Source organism: Tachyglossus aculeatus, chromosome 4, assembly GCF_015852505.1.
Source record: "Tachyglossus aculeatus isolate mTacAcu1 chromosome 4, mTacAcu1.pri, whole genome shotgun sequence".
Classification (NCBI taxonomy): domain Eukaryota; kingdom Metazoa; phylum Chordata; class Mammalia; order Monotremata; family Tachyglossidae; genus Tachyglossus; species Tachyglossus aculeatus.
In genome coordinates, this window is record NC_052069.1 from 60,390,285 (window position 1) to 60,410,934 (window position 20,650).

The 20,650-nt window shown below is 45.0% G+C and overlaps 1 non-coding gene across 1 annotated transcript; it reads right to left on the bottom strand.

Moving 5' to 3' along the window:
• Positions 1-1,022: 1,022 nt before the first annotated feature.
• Positions 1,023-1,160, bottom strand: LOC119928077. Its single transcript, XR_005451033.1, has one exon. It is a non-coding gene; the product is annotated as a small nucleolar RNA SNORA7 (small nucleolar RNA).
• Positions 1,161-20,650: the final 19,490 nt, after the last annotated feature.

Here is a 20,650-nt window from a genome sequence, read left to right on the forward strand (position 1 = left end):
TGCTACCCCCATAGCCCCCTCTCCAGCTCCCTGATGTGTTCCCTTAGCCACATAAGCAGTCTTTCATGTTGATCTATTCATTTATTATTGACTAATTTATCCACTTTGACCAACCTAATTATCTTCTATCCACCCCAGCACTCAATATTGTGCTTGGCTTATAGTAAGTGGTTAACAAATGCTATAATTATTATTACTGCTATTAATAGTAGTAATAGTAGATAGCTAGTAAAATTTTGTCATTTGGAATATTAGCTGCTATTTAATTAGAAAAATTGGAAGTCAGGGGACCTGAGTTTGAATTTTGGCTCCACCACTGTCCTATTGTGTGACCATAGTCAAGTCTCTTGACCTCTCAGTACCTCAGCTTCTTCATATAATAATGATGGCATTTGTAAAGGGCTTACTATGTGCCAAGCACTGTTTTAAGTGCTGGGGGGGATACAAGATAATCAGGTTGTCCCACATGAGGCTCACAGTCTTAATCCCCATTTTACAGATGAGGTAACACAGAGAAGTTAAGTGACTTGCCCAAAGTCACACAGCTGACAAGTAGCGGAGCTGGGATTAGAACTCATGACTTCTGACTTCCAAGACTGGGCTCTTTTCATTGACCCACACTGCTTCTTCTGAAACATGGGGATAAGAAACATTTCCTATCGCAGTGCTCAGAACATAGTAGTTGCTTACTAAATGCCATTTAAAAAGCCACATTTCCAGATGAGGATCAGGGCTGCCCTTGTAAACTATTCATAGCAGGAAACTTTGTTCAGGTCCTCTTAAGAATTAATGTCTTGTCTTGTCTTATGCCACTGAGTTCTCTCTGACCCATAGCAACTTCATGGACACGCTACTCCCAGAATGCCTCCCCTCCATCTGCAAACATTCTGGTAGTGTATCCATAGAGTTTTCTTGGTAAAAATACAGAAGTGGTTTACCACTGCCTTCTTCCACACAGTAAGCCTGAGTCTCCACCCTCGACTCTCTCCCATGTCTCTGCTGCCCAGCACAAGTGAGTTTTGAGTTGTAGCAGATTGCCTTCACCTTGCTAACCACTGCCCAAGCTAGGAATGGAATGGGTAGGCTTCTGCTGGACTCTCCCTCCCATAGCCGAGACTGGTAGAATACCAGAAACTCTCCAGGTGTGATCCTGAGAGGGGCAAGAATAAATGCAAACTGCAGAATTAGGAGTATAGTCCTTTAGAAGATTCAAAGGAAATGGGAGCTTACATATTGGTTAAATATCTGGACTAATTTGGTGGTTTTGTAAGCCCCTGGAAATCCATTCTTGCCTCCTGTTCAATTAATCAGTCAATGGTACTTATTGAACACTTACTGCATGCAGAGCACTGTATTAAACACTTTGGAGAGTACAATGCAAGAGGGCCAATCAACACAATCCCTGTTCTCAAGGAGACTATATTCTAGTGCTTATTTGCTTTCCTGTCCCATGCTGCTCAAGAGAGTCCTAAAACTTCCTGGAAAACTTGCTTACAGATGCTCCTGCTATAACACTTGTTTTTATTAGCCATTTTGGCTACAGTATGGAGGAAAAATTAGGGAACACTTTTTCCACCACCCAAGTCTGATTTAGATAAAACACGCCTTTTGTTTCGGCTCAAGTAGATTCAGTATCAGAAGAATTGATTTTGTGCCTGGTGTGGTTGTCAGTTACTCATGAATGCATGTGTGTCTGTAAAAGTGAATGCAGGACCCATGATCTGATCTCAGTGTCTATACAAAAAAGGTGGTGCCTTGGGTGGCTATGCTTTCACTATTGCCCTCCTGTTTCTCGATCCTTTACAAAGCTTCTGGGGGAAAATAGCCACTTCTTTTTTGACTCCAATATACTATGCAGTTCTATCTACAGCAACTGACTGCCAGATTTTAGCTGGGATGCGGTGTTGCCTGAGATTTGGTTACACTGTATCCTTGAAATCTTTCCTCTATCCTTGCTTTCAGTTTCCCGAATTCAGCTCACCATACAGTAACTGTTTGGACATCCTGTTGTCATTCGTTCTCTACACTTGTCCCACACAGGGTAAGTAGGTCAAAATGAACGGAGCTGGTTCCAAAACTTCACTGTGATCTTGTTCAGTGTACTGGTGAGGTAACAGAATTATGTAAGTGTTTAGCTTCGTGATGCCAATATACATTTTTGACTGTGTGTCGCTTTCCTGGTTTAGGCTTATGTGATACCTCAGTTTCTTACAGGATTATTGTCAGCCCAAAACACCTGACTGATTCAGTCAAGCAGTTAACAATCATTTCCACGTCTTCTTAGACGTGTACCTCTACAAGGGAGTCATCTTCACAGAGCAATCCCAGAATGACTCTCTTTTAGGACTTTGGTTGATCCTCGAAGTCCATTAAATTGGAAGAGTTTTCCACAGGTGCAGAAACATATGCTAACACCTGCTTTCAGGTTTTATGGTGCATTTTCTAGCAAAGCTCTACAGAATAAATCGAATGGGAGCAGGCCTACTAAGTATGCCAGCTAACTCCATTTGTGATGGGGAATGAATCGGAAAGGGCACCTTCAGTTCTGATCCAACCAGCCATGCCACCTCGAGATAGTTTCAGAACCCTGATGAACTTTTTAGATCAGTCAAATTGGTTAAGTGATTTCCAGGGGCCATATGTATATCATTGGTAACAGATTGTAAGATCCTTAATGGGCAGGGAACGTGTCTAGCAACTCTGGTGCATTGTACTCTCCCAAGCGTTTAGTACAGTGCTATGCACATGTAAACACTCAGTAAATGTCACTGATTGATTGATTTGCTGTCTTCATAAGGTCTGTGAAAACTGTGTAGATTTCTTGCTGCAGTACCCTGTCCTCTGAACCACATCTGAAGCTACTTTGTTATTTTAGGAGGGTTCAGTCAATAAAACTCTTTATGAGTCAATATAAGCCTACTTTGGCTAGGATATTGCCTGTCATAGAGGTCTCCAAATGATCACATCTAATTTTTCACCTTTGTTCCTGAAGATAGTGATAATGATGGCATTTTTGAGATCCTGTGGCATTTCCTCAGTGGTCCAGATGTGGAGGAAGGGTTTGTGTAAGTACTTCAGCAGTTTCCCCTCCATTTTTGTAGATCTCCACAGGTGAAGCCATTGGGTCTGGGTGCTTTTCTATTTCTCATGACTCTGCTTGCTGCAGTGACTTCCTCAGGAGTTGGGACAAGTGCCACATCATCTCGCATTGGAAGATTTTGTATGTTTTACAGAGCCTCATCTTCAACAGCAGTAGATGCTGACCACATTGAAATAATAATAACAATAATAATTGTTGGTATTTGTTAAACACTTACTATATGCCAAACGTTGTTCTAAGCGCTGGAGAAGATACAAGGTAGTCAGGTTGTCTCAGATGGGACTCAAAGTCTTCATCCCCATTTGACAGATGAGGTAACTGAGACACAGAGAAGTTAAGTGGCTTGCCCAAGGTCACACAGCAGACAAGTGGCAGAGCCAGGATTTAAATCCAGGTCCTGTCTCCCAAGCCTGTGCTTTTTCCACTAAGCCATGCTGCTTCTCATAACAAAGTGAAACGTTCTTTGTTCACGTGAAAGTTACGCTCGAATGGCGAAGATGACACAATACCAAAACCAAACATACTAACAAAATAAAATAAATAGAATAGATATATACAAGTAAAATAAATAAATAAATAAATAGAGTAATAAATATGTACATACATATATACAGGTGCTGTGGGGAAGGGAAGGAGGTAAGATGGGGGGATGGAGAGGGGGACGAAGGGGAGAGGAAGGAAGGGGCTCAGTCTGGGAAGGCCTCCTGGAGGAGGTGAGCTCTCAGTAGGGCTTTGAAGGGAGGAAGAGAGCTAGCTTGGCGGATGGGCAGAGGGAAGCCATTCCAGGCCCGGGGGAGGACGTGGGCCGGGGGTCGATGGCGGGACAGGCGAGAGCGAGGCCTAATGGTGAGGAGATTAGCGGCGGAGGAGCGGAGGGTGCAGGCTGGGCTGGAGAAGGAGAGAAGGGAGGTGAGGTAGGAGGGGGCGAGATGATGGACAGCCTTGAAGCCCAGGGTGAGGAGTTTCTGCCTGATGCGCAGATTGATTGGTAGCCACTGGAGATTTTTTACTTCCAAGCCCGTGCTCTTTCCGCTGAGCCACGCTGGCTCTCTAAGCATTTATGGCAATGTAGTAGGGGCATCAGGTAGCGCCCAATTAGCAACTCTGCCAGGGAGCGTTGAGGGGGCAGGCGTTGGAGATGTGGGTGGTTGGGCAGGGGAGAGGAAGAGAAGGTGGCTGGACTACATTCATTCATTCAATCGTATTTATTGAGCGCCTACTGTGGGCGAAGCACTGTACTAAGCACTTGGGAAGTACAAGTTGGCAACAGATAGAGACAGTCCCTATCCAATAATGGACTCACAGTGGCTCAGTGCCTTTGGAGTCAGAGGTCTTGCATTCAAATTCCAACTCCGCCAATTGTCAGCTGTGTGGCTTTGGGTAAGTCACTTAATTTCTCTGTGCCTCAATTACCTCATCTGTAAAATGGGGATGAAGACTGTGAGCCCCCCTTGGGACAACCTGATCACCTTGTAACCTCCCCAATGCTTAGAATAACAATAATAATAATAATAATAATGACGGTATTTGTTAAGCACTTACTATGTGCAAAGCACAGTTCTAAGCACTGGGGGTATATAAGGCAGGTTGTCCCATGTGGGGCTCACATTCTTCATCCCCATTTTACAGATGAGGTCACTGAGGCCCAGAGAAGTTAAGTGACTTGCCCAAAGTCACACAGCAGACATTTGGCGGAGCTGGGATTTGAACCCATGACCTCTGACTCCAAAGCCCGGGCTCTTTCCACTGAGACACGAACAGTGCTTTGCACATAGTAAGCACTTAATAAATTATTATTATTATTATTATTATTATTATTATTATTATTATTATTATCTTCTAGACTGTGAGCCTGCTGTTGGGTAGGGACCATCTCTAAATGTTGCCAACTTGTACTTCCCAAGCGCTTAGTACAGTGATCTGCACAGAGTAAGCACTCAATAAATATGATTGAATAAATAAATATGTACAAACATATATACAGGTGCTGTGGGGAGGGGAAGGAGTTAGGTGGGGGAATGAGGAGGAGGAGGAGGAGGAGAGGGAGGAGGGGGAAGGGGGAGAGGAAGGAGGGGGCTCAGTCAATAATGATGGTATTTGTTAAGTGCTTACTACGTGCAAAGCACTGTTCTAAGCGCTGGGGGAATACAAGGTGATCAGGTTGTCCCACGTGGGGGGGGAATACAAGGTGATCACGTTGTCCCACGTGGGGCTCACAGTCTTCTCCCTCTTCTAGACTGTGAGCCCACTGTTGGGTAAAGCCCGTCTCTACGTGTTGCCAACTTGTACTTCCCAAGCGCTTAGTACAATCAATCAATCAATCGTATTTATTGAGCGTTTACTGTGTGCAGAGCACTGGACTAAGCACTTGGGAAGTACAAGTTGGCAACATCTAGAGACGGTCCCTACCCAACAGTGGGCTCATGGTCTAGAAGGGGGAGACAGACAGCAAAACAAAACATATTAACAAAATAAAATAAATGGAATAGATATGTACAAGTACAGTGCTCTGCACACAGTAAGCGCTCAATAAATACGATTGATTGATTGATTGATTATAGCTATAATTCTGTTTGCTCTGGCGATTTTGACACCTGTCTACATTTTTTGTTTTGTTTGTCTGTCTCCCCCTTCTAGACTGTGAGCCCGCTGTGGGGTAGGGACCGTCTCTAGATGTTTGCCGACTTGTATTTCCCAAGTGCTTAATACAGTGCTCTGCACACAGTAAGCGCTCAATAAATATGATTGAATGAATGAATGAATGAATCCCATCGGGCGAGGGAAGAGGGGATGAGGTGCTGACCTATAAGTCCCATAATAATAATAATAATAATAATAATAATAATAATAATAATAATGGCATTTATTAAGCACTTACTATGTGCAAAGCACTGTCCTAAGCGCTGGGAAGGCAGTGGGGCAGGCGGCCCTGTCGCTGGTACCGAAGAAGCGAAAGGCACCCAGTCATTCATTCATTCATTCAATCGTATTTATTGAGTGCTTACTGTGTGCAGAGCACTGTACTAAGCGCTTGGGAAGTACAAGTAGGCAACATATAGAGACAGCCCCTACCTAACAACGGGCTCACAGTCTAGAAGGGGGAGACAAACAACACGACACGGGGACAGGTGTCAACTTGTCAGAACAAATAGAAATAAAGCTAGACGCACTTTATCAAAATAAATAGACTAGTAAATGTGTAGAAGTGAAATAGAGTAATAAATCTGTACAAACATATATACAGGTGCTGTGGGGAGGGGAAGGAAGTAGGGCGATGGGGAGGAGGAGAAGATGTGGCGGATGGCGAGAAGATGATCGCCGGCTGGGCATCGGGACACCCATCCCCCTCTGCCTTACCTCCTTCCCCTCATTCATTCATTCATTCATTCAATCATATTTATTGAGAGCTTACTGTGTGCAGAGCTCTGTACTAAGCGTTTGGGAAGTACACGTTGGCAAAATATAGAGGCGGTCCTTACCCAACAGCGGGTGCTCAGTCTAGAGCACTTCTCACCTGTCCCACTATCGACCCCCGGCCCACGTCCTCCCCCTGACCTGGAATGCCCTCCCTCCCCACATCTGCCAAGCTAGCTCTCTTCCTCCCTTCAAGGCCCTACTGAGAGCTCACCTCCTCCAGGAGGCCTTCCCACACTGAGCCCCCTCCTTCCTCTCCCCCTCTTCCCCCTCTCCATTCCCTTTGCCTTACCTCCTTCCCCTCCCCACAGGACCTGTATATACGTATATATGTTTGTACCTATTCATTACTCTATTTATTTTACTTGTACATATCTATTCTATTTATTTTATTTTGTTAATATGTTTTGTTATGTTCTCTGTCTCCCCCTTCTAGACTGTAAGCCCACTGTTGGGTAGGAACCGTCTCTATATGTTGCCAACTTGTACTTCCCAAGCACTTAGTACAGTGCTCTGCACACAGTAAGCGCTCAATAAATACGATTGATTGATTGATTGATCAGAAAGAGGAGACAGACAATGAAACAAAACTGTTAGGTAGGGACCATCTCTGTATGTTGCCAACCTGTACTTTCCAACCTCTTAGTACAGTGTTCTGCACACAGTAAGCGCTCAGTAAATACAATTGAATGAATGAAAACGTGGACAGGTGTCAAGTCATCAGAACAAATAGAAACAAATCTAGATACACCACATTAACAAAACAAATAGAATGTTAAATATGTACAAGTACAAGTGGGCTCACAGCCTAGAAGGGGGAGAAAGACAACAAAACAAAACATATTAAAGTAAAATAAATAGAATAAATATGTACAAATAAAATAAATAGAGTAATAAATACGTACAAACATATATACATATTTACAGGTGCTGTGGGGAGGGGAAGGAGGTAAGGCAGGGGGGATGGGGAGGGCACAGCACCTGTATATATGTTTGTACGGTATTTATTACTCTATTTATTTTACCTGTACATATTTATTCTATTTATTTTATTTTGTTAAAATGGTTTGTTTTGTTGTCTGTCGCCCCCTTCTAGACAGTGAACCCGCTGTTGGGGGGGGCCCGTCTCTAGATGTTGCCAACTTGGACTTCCCAAGTGCGTAGTACAGGGCGCTGCACACAGTAAGCGCTCAGTAAATACGATTGAATGAATGAATGAATGAATGAATCCGGCCCGTGGGGCGGCTCGTCGGGCTGCAGGACGGCGTGCTGGACGCCGTCGTCCGCGAGAGGACGGGCTACGGGGCTGTGCTGCCCGCCCCGCTGCAGGCCAGGGCCGGGATGCTGAACAATCCTGCCTCTCCCCGCTTCCGTCTATACTTTCATTCATTCATTCAATCGTATTTATTGAGCACTTACTGTGTGCAGAGCACTGGACTAAGCGCTTGGGAAGTACAAGTTGGCAACATATACAGACGGTCCCTACCCAACAGTGGGCTCACAGTCCAGAAGACTGTGAGAATATTTCACTCTGCTGCCCGGATTATTTTTGCGCAGAAATGCTCTAGGCACATTACTCCCCTCCTCAAAAATCTCCAGTGGCTGCCAGTCAACCTACGCATCAAGCAAAAACTCCTCACCCTGGGCTTCAAGGCTGTCCATCCCCTCGCCCCCTCCTACCTCCCCTCCCTTCTCTCCTTCTCCAGCCCAGCCCGCACCCTCCGCTCCTCTGCCGTTGCTAACCTCCTCACTGGGCCTCGTTCTCGCCTGTCCCGCCATCGACCCCCGGCCCACGTCCTCCCTCTGTCCTGGAATGCCCTCCCTCTGCCCATCCACCAAGCTAGCTCTCTTCCTCCCTTCAAAGCCCTACTGAGAGCTCACCTCCTCCAGGAGGCCTTCCCAGACTGAGCCCCCTTTTTCCTCTCCTCCTCTCAATCCCCCATCCTACCTCCTTCCCCTCCCCACAGCACTTGTCTATATTTGTACAGATTTATTACTCTATTCATTGTACTTGTACATATTTACTATTTATTTTGTTAATGATGTGCATATAGCTATAATTCTGTTTATTCTGACGGTTTTGACAACTGTCTACATGTTATGTCTTGTTGTCTGTCTCCTCCTTCTATAATAATAATAATAATGGCATTTGTTAAGCATTTACTATATGCAAAGCACTGTTCTAAGTGCTGGGGGGATACAAGGTGATCAGGTTGTCCCATAGAGGGCTCACAGTCTTAATCCCCGTTTTACAGATGAGGGAATTGAGGCTCAGAGAAGTTGAGCGACTTGCCCAATGTCACACAGCTGATAAGTGGTGGAGTTGGGATTCGAACCCATGACCTCTGACTCCAAAGCCCGTACATCTTCCACTGAGCCACACTGCTTCTCTAATAATAATAATAATAATAGCATTTATTAAGCGCTTACTATGTGCAAAGAACTTTTTTAAGCACTGGGGAGGTTACAAGGTGATCAGGTTGTCCCATGGAGGGCTCACAGTCTTAATCCCCATTTCACAGATGAGGTAACTGAGGCACAGAAAAGTTAAGTGATTTGCCCAAAGTCACACAGCTGGCAATTGACAGAGCTGGGATTTGAACCCATGACCCCTGACCCCAAAGCCCGTGCTCTTTCCACTGAGCCACGCTGCTTCTCTAGACTGTGAGCCCATTGTTGGGTAGGGACCGTCTCTATATGTTGCCAGCTTGTGTTTCCCAAGTGCATAGTACAGTGCTCTGCACGCGGTAAGCACTCAATAAATACAACTGAATGAATGAATACAAGATGATCAGGTTAAGATTGTGAGCCCCACATGGGACAACCTGATCACCTGTATCCTCCCCCAGAGCTTAGAACAGTGCTTTGCACATAGAGCTTAACAAATACCAAAATTATTATTATTATCAGGTTGTCCCAAGTGGGGCTCAGTCTTCATCCCCATTTGACAGAGGAGGTAACAGGCTCAGAAGTTAAGTGACTTACCCAAGGTCACAGAGCAGTCATGTGGCAGAGTCAGGATTAGAACCCACAGCCTCTGACTTCCAAGACCGGGCTCTTTCGGGACGGTGGGCTGCTGCTGCTCCCCACTGCTGCCGAGCTCTTCATGACCCCCGTCAGTGACCAGCTGCTGGAGTGGCGGCTGGGCCTATGGGCTGAGGTCAAATGGTGCTACAGCGTGGACTTGTTTTGTTTTTTTTTTGTTGTTGTCTGTCTCCCCCCCTTCTAGACTGTGAACTCATTGTTGGGTAGGGACTGTCTTTATCTGTTGCTGACTTGTACTTCCCTAGCACTTAGTACAGACCTCTGCACACAGTAAGCGCTCAATAACTATGATTGAATGAATTAGGCCTCCAGGAGGCCTTCCCAGACTGAGCCCCTTCCTTCCTCTCCCCCTCCTCCCCTTCTCCATCCCCCAAGTCCTACCTCCTTCCCTTCCCCACAGCACCTGTGTATATGTATATATGTTTGTACATATTTATTACTCTATCTATTTTACTTGTACATATCTATTCTATTTATTTTAATTTGTTAATATGTTTGGTTTTGTTCCCTGTCTCCCCCTTCTAGACTGTGAGCCCACTGTTGGGTAGGGACTGTCTCTATATATTGCCAACTTGTACTTCCCAAGTGCTTAGTACAGTTTGGTTTTGTTCCCTGTCTCCCCCTTCTAGACTGTGAGCCCACTGTTGGGTAGGGACTGTCTCTATATATTGCCAACTTGTACTTCCCAAGTGCTTAGTACAGTGCTCTGCACACAGTAAGCGCTCAATAAATATGATTGATTGATAGTGAATGAGCTGCCTGGAGGGTATCGCCACCCGCTGCCTCATGGGCCGCCTGGACATCATGGTGCTCGCCAGGCCGCAAATTCATGAAGCACTCCATATTTTTACTGAGATCTCACCTCCTCCAGGACGCCTTCCCAGACTGAGCCCCCCACCTTTTCCTCTCCTCCTCCTCCTCCCCTCCCATCACTTCCCCTCGTCCCTCTGCCCTATCCGCTTCCCCTCCCCACAGCACTTGTGTATATTTGTACATATTTATCACTCTATTTTATTTGTACCTATTTACTACTCTTATTAAATGATGTGCATATAGCTATAATTCTATAGCTCCTGGGCCCCTCAGCCCAGTGAAGCAGCGTGGTTTAGTGAAAAGAGCCTGGGCTTGGGAGTCAGAGGTCATGGGTTCTAATTCCGGCTCCACCACTTGTCAGCTGTGTGACTTTGTCAAATCACTTCACTTTGCTGTGCTTCAGTTACCTCATCTGTAAAATGGGGATTAAGACTGTGAGCCCCATGAGGGACAACCTGATCACCTTTTAACCTCCCCAGCGCTTAGAACAGTGCTTGGCACATAGTACGCACTTAGCAAATACCAATTCTATTATTGTTATTTATTCTGATGGTATTGACACCTCTGTACTTGTTTTGTTGTCTCTCTCCCCCTTCTAGACTGTGAGCCTGTTGTTGGGTAGGGACCTTCTCTATATGTTGCCGATTTGTACTTCCCAAGCGCTTAGTCCAGTGCTCTGCATACAGTAGGAGCTCAATAAATATAAATATGTTTGAATGAGTGAATGGAGTGGGAGCTGCGGGCAGGCGTGGCTAGCTGCTTCTGATGCCGCTGATATGGCACCAGCCCCATGCACGACTTTGCCCTCTGGATCTTACTTGTACATATCTATTCTATTTATTTTATTTTGTTAGTATGTTTGGTTTTGTTCTCTGTCTCCCCCTTCTAGACTGTGAGCCCACTGTTGGGTAGGGACTGTCTCTATATGTTGCCAACTTGTACTTCCCAAGCACTTAGTAAAGTGCTCTGCACACAGTAAGCACTCAATAAATATGATTGATTGATTGATTGATTGATTCCAGGTCATCTTCCCCACCTGCCATAGCAACGGCTCCCTCGACCCCCTTGAGCCCCTCGTCCTGTCCACCTCGCCCTTCCACCCGGACACCCATTGGAAGCAGGCTCTGCTCTACCTGGACCAGCCAGTGCCGGTGCAGCAGGACCCCGACGTGTCTGGGCAGATGACTCTGGCCCCCATGCCTGGGAACCGCCGACACCTCTGCATCCTGCTCCGTAGGATCAATCAATCAATCACATTTATTGAGCACTTACTGTGTGCAGAGCACTGTACTAAGCGCTTGGGAAGTACAAGTTGGCAACATCTAGAGACGGTCCCTACCCAACAGTAGGCTCACAGTCTAGAAGGGGGAGACAGACAACAAAAAAAACATATTAACAAAATAAAATAAATAGAATAGATATGTACAAGTAAAATAAATAAATAGAGTAATAAATACGTACAAACATATATACATATATACAGGTGCTATGGGGAAGGGAAGGAGGTAAGGCAGGAGGGATGGAGATGGGGAGGAAGGGGAGAGGAAGGAGGGGGCTCAGTCTGGGAAGGCATCCTGGAGGAGGTGAGCTCTCAGTAGGGCCTTGAAGGGAGGAAGAGAGCTAGCTTGGCGGATGGGCAGAGGGAGGGCATTCCAGGCCCGGGGGAGGACGTGGGCCGGGGGTCGATGGTGGGACAGGCGAGAACGAGGTACGGTGAGGAGATTAGCGGCAGAGGAGCAGAGGGTGTGGGGTGGGCTGTAGGAGAGAAGGGAGGTGAGGTAGGAGGGGGCAAGGTGATGGGCAGCCTTGAAGCTGAGGGTGAGGAGAAGACCAAGGACTTAAGCCTGGGGGACAGAGCCTGGCCCCAGCGTTGGGGGAGGGGCGGGCAGTGGTCTTAAGGAGGCCCCCGGGCTCCTCCCTGCTCTGACCCTTGGAGGTGGAGAAGCTGGGGTGGGGGCCCAGGAGCAAATTGGGTGCAGAAGATCCTCGGGATTCTCCCTATGCTGACCCCTGGGGATGGAGGAGCTGGGGAGTGGAAGCTTTGGGGCCAATGGACTGCAGAAGGGCCTTGGAGTCTTCCCTGCTCTGACCCCTGGTGATGGAGGAGCTGGGAAGTGGAAGCCTGGGGGCCAGTGGGCTGCAGAAGGGCCTTGGGGTCCTCCCTACTCTGACCCCCGGGGATGGAGGAACTGGGGTGGGGGCCCAGTGGCCAATGGGCTGCAGAAGGGCCTTGGGGTCTTCCCTATTCTGACCCCTGGGGATGAGGGGTCTGGGGCTCAGGGGCCAATGGGGTACAGAAGGTCCTCGGGGGCCTCCCTATGCTAAACCCTTTGGATGGATGCCCCCAACACCCCCACCACCCTCCGTAGATTGGAGGGCTTTTAGGTGGCCTGACTGTTAGGACTTTGATTTGCCCCCACATAACTGAATAAAGTGCTTAACCTTGAAAACCAGTCTTGTAACACAAAGGTCTTTGGGGCACGATTAAAAAAAAAAGAAAAACTGGTAAAGAAACTGCTGAGAGAGGTGTCTTCGCGAAGCCACCGGTTCTAGGAAGTCGTGGGTTGGGTTTCCTGTTGGCTTCATAAAATCCCAGCCTGTCTTTAACCTTCCTCTAGGGCCACATTTTGTTTTGGACTTTTTGGTTTTTTGCAAAGCCTCTTTTATAAATGTAGTTCTCACTATTTTAGCAAATACATAACACTGATTTTGCCCAATTCCCTGCTGGGCTTTGCTAGCTGGGAACACTGCTGTGAGACGCAGGAGCAGGAGCAGGAAAGACAAATATCCAACAGTCAAAGAGGTTCCTGTCCATTTGAAAGCAGCTGGTCAAACCCACAGCAGCAGTGACTTTGGAGGTCTACTTGTTTACAGCAGTAGTGGGGTGCTAAAATGAGTGGGTTCGTTCATTCTGCCAAATCAAACCTTATGTTGGCAATTCCATAATTTCCATTATACTGTTAGTGATCGAACTGTCGGAGTGATGCAATCCAGGTGTTTCCCTTTTCTTTGTTTATACTCTACAAAGTAAAACTTTGCAAGTGAGCTCCACTATACACTTAAGTGCTTGGATTCTCATTAAATTAGAGGTGGGATAGTTTTTCTATGAGAAAACACTTGTTTCCGACCCAAGGTTTTTTCTCAACCTGAGAAATGCTACTTTTAACAGAATTAATTTGTGAGAAGAAAAAAAGGCTGATTTTTTTTTGCGACATTTGACCCATTTCACTGAGCTCTTTGGGAAGAATAATAATGACAAATACCTTTTTCAATGATACTTGGATCTTTTTCTGTACAGTAATGAAAACATCAAAAATCTGCATTTTTCTAAGTGAAGGCCACTGGCTTTAAACTTGGGAAACCTTTGAGGACTGTAGGGTGTTTTTTATAGCTAGTTCCCTTGAGAAAAATAGTTATGAACTGCTTCAGAATTTAGTCTCAGGGAAGCTTACATGGTGGTTTGATGTATGTTCATATGTATTTTTAGTTTAGGCTGGTAGAAAGATAGAAACATCAAATTTTATTCTTCCAAAGTAGTGTAAAGCAAGCATTTTATTTATGGTAACATTTAAAAGTGTTAAATTTGAATGATTCCATTTGTCGCAGTTTTGTTAAGACATTTTTTGTGGGTTCATACAATTTTAAAATCAAAGCTTAAACACCTCTTACTCTGATGAAGGATTTACCTATTCACTAAAGAGCGATAAAGTTGTATTTTTATTACCATTTTTCTATGACAATGGTTAACCTGAGTTTCTAAGGCATGGAAAACCAATCCAGAAAAACCTGGACAATAAAGTTCATGCAACAATCTGTTTTCCACTAGAACTCACACATGTCCTAGGGATAGCTATTCTAAGATGAACATTTATTCGGGGTTTTAGTCTGCTATTTGCTGTAGACTTCAATGAAAAGAACACACTATGGTAACCTTTCTCCAGCACAATAAACATGTTTCCAATGACATGCATGGAAATACATGTCGAAGAAATACTTACTGTCTGCAAAGTCAGTTCTATGATGCAGGGCTGCTGCTCTTGAACACCCTCCTCCCCCCCGCCACCAATAAAGAAATGATGTGTATCATCTTTGTTCTTGGTTGATACATATGCCCAACCACTTTGCACACAGTAAGCGCTCAGTAAATACGATTGAACGAACCACTTCTTCCAGCACCACATCACCGTAGCTCCAGCGAATGAGTGTGACCATCACATTGTAACCAAAATGCATTGTAAAAACCCTCATTGTTGGAGTACTGACTAATATTTGGCTAGTACTAGAATAGCATCTGGGGAAAAAGTTTTAAAATAATGAAGCTTTGTAATTTAAGGATTCATAAATTCATACATTCGTACTGAATGCCCTGATATATAATATATAAGAAAGTGGTGGTAGGAAACAGTGGTGATCGGTAAGTCATCCAATTGATTGACTTAAATCCCAGGAAAGAGGTCTGTGGTCTCAGACCATGGGGAGCTTCAGGTTAGGAGGTGCACTTGAGTTCTGGTTGCTGAAAATGTAAAGGAAGAGCCAGGACGCCAACCAGAAAGGTAAAGCCTGCAGAACAGAAGTAAGAATTACAGTACATAATGGATAGATGTTCAGTTCTACAGCTCAGTGTCAAGAGGTCAAACTAATTAGGTAAGGGAGCCAGATAACTCAGGGAATGCTTTATAGAGAAGGTGAGGTCTAAATAGTGTTACGGTGGAGGAAGAGGGTAGTTTGCCAGCAAGGGTGGAAGTGGCATCCGAGGCAGGAATTGTGCTGTGGGTCGGTGGAGAAAACAGTCATGGGGGTTAAGGAGGTTAGCTTGTGGGTCTGAGAAGCTGTGTGACCTAATTGAAAGAACGTGGGCCTCGGAGTCAAAGGAGCTGGGTTCTAATGCCTGTCCTGCCTCTTGCCTGCTGTGTGTCCTCGGGTGAGTCACCTATCATTGCTTTGGTTTCTGTACCTGTAAAATGAGGAGAAAATACTCATTCTCCTTCCTACTTGGATTGTGAGCCCCACATGGGACAGGAACGATGTCTGACCCGATTATCAAGTATCTATCGTAGTGCAGTACAAGGATATAGTAAGCACTTAAACACCACAATTAATGTGAAGGGGGAAGATGTACCAGACAGAAGGGATAACGTGAACACAGGCCTGGGGGTCAGAAGGACCTGGGTTCTAATCCTGGCTCTGCCAATTGTAAGCTGTTTGGCCTTGGGCAAGTCACTACTTCTCGGGGCCTGTTATCTCATCTGTAAAATGGGGGTTAAGACTGTGAGCCCAATGTGTGACAGGGACTGGATCCACCCCAGTGCTCAGTACAGTACCTGGCACATAGTAAATGCCCAGGCCCAGGCTCTGTCCACTACACTGGACTTTGTCCAACCTGATTAGTTTGTATCTACACCAGGGCTTAGAACAGTGCTTAACATATAGTAAGCGCTTAACAAATACCATCAATGAAACATCAGTAGGACTCATAGACACAAATATGCCCTCCAGGATCTAGCAGTCTAGGGGAAGCAGTTGCTATGTCAGCAAACATTTGAAGGTTCATTCTGAATATGTGACAATCTTTCCAGATGCTCCAGTGTCAATTGATGGGTCCATTTCCCATAGAAAAAGAATCCTACCTTTATCAGAAAGATAAAAGACTAGGCCAGAGGGGAGGGTGAGAAGTAGAAATTGCAGTGATACTCAAGAGTGAGGTATGAGTGTTCAGGGTAAGAGGGAGGAAAACAATAGAAGTAAAAGGCAGAGCAGAGAAGTGGAGATAAGAGAAGAAAAGGATTCACTCTGGAGAACAGAATAACAAAAGAGTTAAGGAAGAAAACTGTGACTGCAATTGCCAGAGCTGCTTAGGAGCTTTTAAAACTTAAATCCCACAGATAGGGGGTCTGAGATCAAGGTTTAGTGGCTCAGAGGGCTCAGGATGGGGGAGAAAGAAAATAGTTAGCAATAGCACCTCAAGCATAAATCCATTTACTCTCTAGTTCTCTGCTCACAGCTGTCTGCTCTTGGCTAATGGGTATATTTGTGATTCAGTGGAGGATGTGATTCATATTAGTCCTATTCTGGCTTGATTATATGGGGAGAGTGTGTGTGTGTGTGTGTGTGTGTGTGTGTGTGTGTGTGTGTGTGTGTGTGTGTGTGAGTGCATGTGTGTGTGTGTTTGGTGTGAGGCCTCGTCCTGCATAGCATCGAGTTATTCCTAAGAAGTCTTTAATTTCATCATTCTAGAGGAAATGTTGATGAATATTTATAAAACTAATTTTGCACATAGTAAGTGCTTAACAAATACCATCATTATTATTATTATTATTATCTTTCAGTAGTTTTAACTAGTCAGCTTGGTTCCATGTGCTTTTGTTAAATGGTGATGTTTAAATAGAAACAGAAGCACAACAGGCATTAATACTGCCCGTCAAAGAAAACAAGGAAGGGGAACAGGAGCTGAACTATTTGGGGCAATGAAATTAATGTGAGTGATTTTCTTGGTATGCATATACTCTAGAAGATCACGTGTCTAAGCCTGACTAGAGAAGGGATCATCCTAATTATCTATTCTGTGTACCCGAGGACTAATTCAACCAAAAAATGAGGCTTCAGATACTTAAGTTAGGACATATGGAATCTTTCTCTGATCCACCCACCCTGTGGCTTGGTTCCTCATCTAAAAATTGGGAATAATTAATGCCCATCTCTCTGCCACACAAAGAAATTGTCAGGATTTTCTGCAGCATCCTTTGAATTCCAGCAGGCTTGTCATCGTTATTATTAACAGGTAATATCTGCAATATAATTTTTCACCTTGTGGGGGAAAGACTAAAAAATTTGTACTTATGGTCTTATCTCGGTCTTTACCTCTTAGTTGCCACTCTGATTTTTAGTAACCTCTCCTCTCTGCATGAAATATAATCTTTTAGCCTCTATGACAGGTTTTGTTTGAGTAAATAAGGAGAGCTTTATTAAATTTAGCTACTTTGAAATTATTTTAATTTTTAATTAAAAATTTTAATTTTAATTATGTTAAGTTCTACCAAAACACATTTTCTCTACACATTTTGCCCGGAATGTTATTAGGGAATTAGGGACATTCATCTGACTGGTTGGACTTGTTTGGTTAGAACATCCCATGGTATTAGAAGAAAGAGTTTCCATGCACATGTCCCTGCATGCAGCATCAGACACTGTGAATAAAGCATTCATTCATTCATTCATTCATTCATTCATTCATATTTATTGAGCACTTACTGTGTGTAGAGCACTGTACAAAGCGCTCGGAAAGTACAAGTCGGCCACACATAGAGATGGTCCCTAACCAACAACAGCTCACAGTCTAGAAGGGGGAGACAGACCACAAAACAAAACATATAGACAAGTGTCAAAATCATCAGAACAAATAGAATTAAAGCTATAAGCACATCATTAACAAAATAAATAGAATAGTAAATATGTACAAGTAAAATAAATACAATAATAAATCTGTAGAAATATATATATACAAGTGCTGTGGGGAGAGGAAGGAGGTAGGGCTGGGGGGATGGGGAGGAGGAGAGGAAAAAGGGGGTTCAGTCTGGGAAAGCCTCCTGGAGGGGATGAGCTCTCAGTAGGGATTTGAAGAGAGGAAGAGAGCTAGTTTAGCGGATGTGTGGAGGGAGGGTATTCCATACCAGGGGATGTTTGTGGGCCGGGGGTCGACCGTGGGACAGGCGAGAACTAGATACAGTGAGGAGGTTAGTGGTAGAGGAGTGGAGGGTGTGGGCTGAGCTGTAGAAGGAGAGAAGGGAGGTGAGGTAGGAGGGGGCAAGGGGATAGAGAGCCTTGAAGCCGAGAATGAGGAGTTTTTGCTTGATTTGTAGGTTGACAGGCAGCTACTGGAGATTTTTGAGGAGGGGAGTAACATGCCCAGAGCGTTTCTGCACAAAGATGATCCGGGCAGCAGAGTGAAGTATAGACTGAAGTCGGGAGAGGCAGGAGGATGGGAGACCAGAAAGGAGGCTGATGTAGTAATCCAGTCGGGATAGGATGAGAGATTGAACCAGCAAGGTATCACTTTGGATGGAGAGGAAAGGGCGGATCTTGGTGTTGTTGTAGAGGTGAGAACAACGGGTTTTGGTGACAGATTGGATGTGTGGGGTGAACGAGGAAGCTGAGTCGAGGATGACACCAAGGTTGCAGCCTTGTGAGATGGAAAGTATGGTAGTGCCATCTACAGTGATGGGAAGGTTAGGGAGAGGGCAGGGTTTGGGAGGGAAGATACGGAGTTCAGTCTTGGACATATCGAGTTTTAGATGGTGGGCAGACATCCAGATGGAGATGTCCTGAAGGCAGGAGGAGACACGAGCCTGGAGGGAGGGGGAGAGAGCAGGGGCAGAGATGTAGATTTGGGTGTCATCAGCATAGAGATGATAGTTGAAGCCGTGGGAGTGAATGAGTTCATCAAGGGAGTGAGTGTAGATACAGAACAGAGGGAGGAAAGAACTGACCCTTGAGGAGCCCCTACAGTGAGGGGATGGGAGGGGGAGGAGGAGCCCACAAAGGGGACTGAGAATGAACAGCCAGAGAGATAAGAGGAGAACCAGGAGAGGACAGAGTTTGTGAAGCCAAGGTTGGATAGTGTGTTGAGGAGAAGGGGGTAGTCCACAGTGTCGAAGGCAGCTGAGGGGTCGAGGAGGATTAGGATAGAGTAGGAGCCTATTAGGGTAAAGCAGCATAGCCTAGTGGATAGAACACCGGCCTGGGACTCAGAAGGTAGTGGGGTCTAATCCTGGCTCTGCCACTTGTCTGCTGTGTGACCTTGGGCAAGTTATTTCACTTCGCCGTGCCTCAGTTACCTCACTTGTACAATGGGGATCGAGACTGTGAGCCCAACATGGAACAGGGATTGTGTTCAACCCTATTTGCTGCTATTCACCCCAGGGCTTAGTACAGTACCTGATGCGTAGTAAGTGCTTAACAAATACATAATTATGATTATTAATTATTAGTGTGAGTTTTCCTTAAACTGGGGTCTTGTAAGAGCATAACCCCTGTGTTCACTGGGTATATGTGGCCTAAAGGGACGCGATCTTTGCTACACACCAGATGAAAGGAAAAATACTGTGAACAACACCAAAACCTCTGATGCCCATTTACTAAATCTACAAAAGCATTAGATGCTGGAAGCTACAGGGTAAATTTGATTATTCGAAGGCCTTAAAGCTTTTTTCATGGACTTGACAGTTCAGAACTGAACCTGCCTTATTTGACCTACTAAGACAAATATTTCCAAGCAGCTTTGAGGAATGTAGTACCTTAGTAATTGCTTGAAGTAATGATGGAATCTCAGGATGGAGTTTCCCATCTAAAGGAATCCCTTGGGGTACCTTTGAAAAATAGACCCCATTTCCTCCAGCAATATGGCAAATCTGGGAAATATCTTATGTTCTGTTCTCATAGGTGCAGTCATATGACCCAGGCTTCAGTGCCGGATGGAAGGTGTCTGAGGAGGAGATAGAGAGCAGAATGTGTTCATCCGATGAAAACGAGGCCTGTGCAGAGCGAGGAAGACATTATTTCCACTTTAGCACTGAACATATAAGGGCTCAGTGGTGTGGTGGTGCTTACATAAGCATCCAGGGACACTTGGTCAGAGCCTTAGTCCCCGGCACAAAATTGGATAGAAATGGTCTTCCCTGTTCTCAGACAGTTTATGATTCTCATTATAAATAGATTGTAATTATGTGATAGGGTCAGACTTAATCAACCCATTCTTCTGCAGCCTTCCTAGAGGATGAGCAAAAGTCCCAGAGCTGATATTGTAGCACTCTCTTGATGCTCCTGGAAACTCTTCCAACTGAACAGGCTAAGAGTATCCTCAAAAGCTCTTGAGACGGTCCTCAAAGAATTGCTGTGTCTCAAGGAGTGCTCTGCGCACACACCCACACACGGCATGCAGCGAAACATAATTACAAACTCTTTGCAGAGTGTTCATTGCTATAATAAGCCTGAAGACTGAGGTCCCAGGGCAAATTACACCAGGCAAAAGTCAAACAGAACCAAAGATTCTCATTATGCAACTTAACCAAATCAGCCATAAAATAATAGGCAGCTAACTCTGAATCAGCTCCAAGAAAGAGTAAAATCATTGGGCCACATGAAAAAAGAAAGCCAATAGTAGTGGCTCAGTGACTGAGTTAAGCATCAGTTTGTGATTACCAGTATAAAATGCTCACAGTCCTCTAGATTGTGAGTTTGTTGTGAGCAGGGAATGTCGCTGTTTACAGTTGTATTGTACTTTCC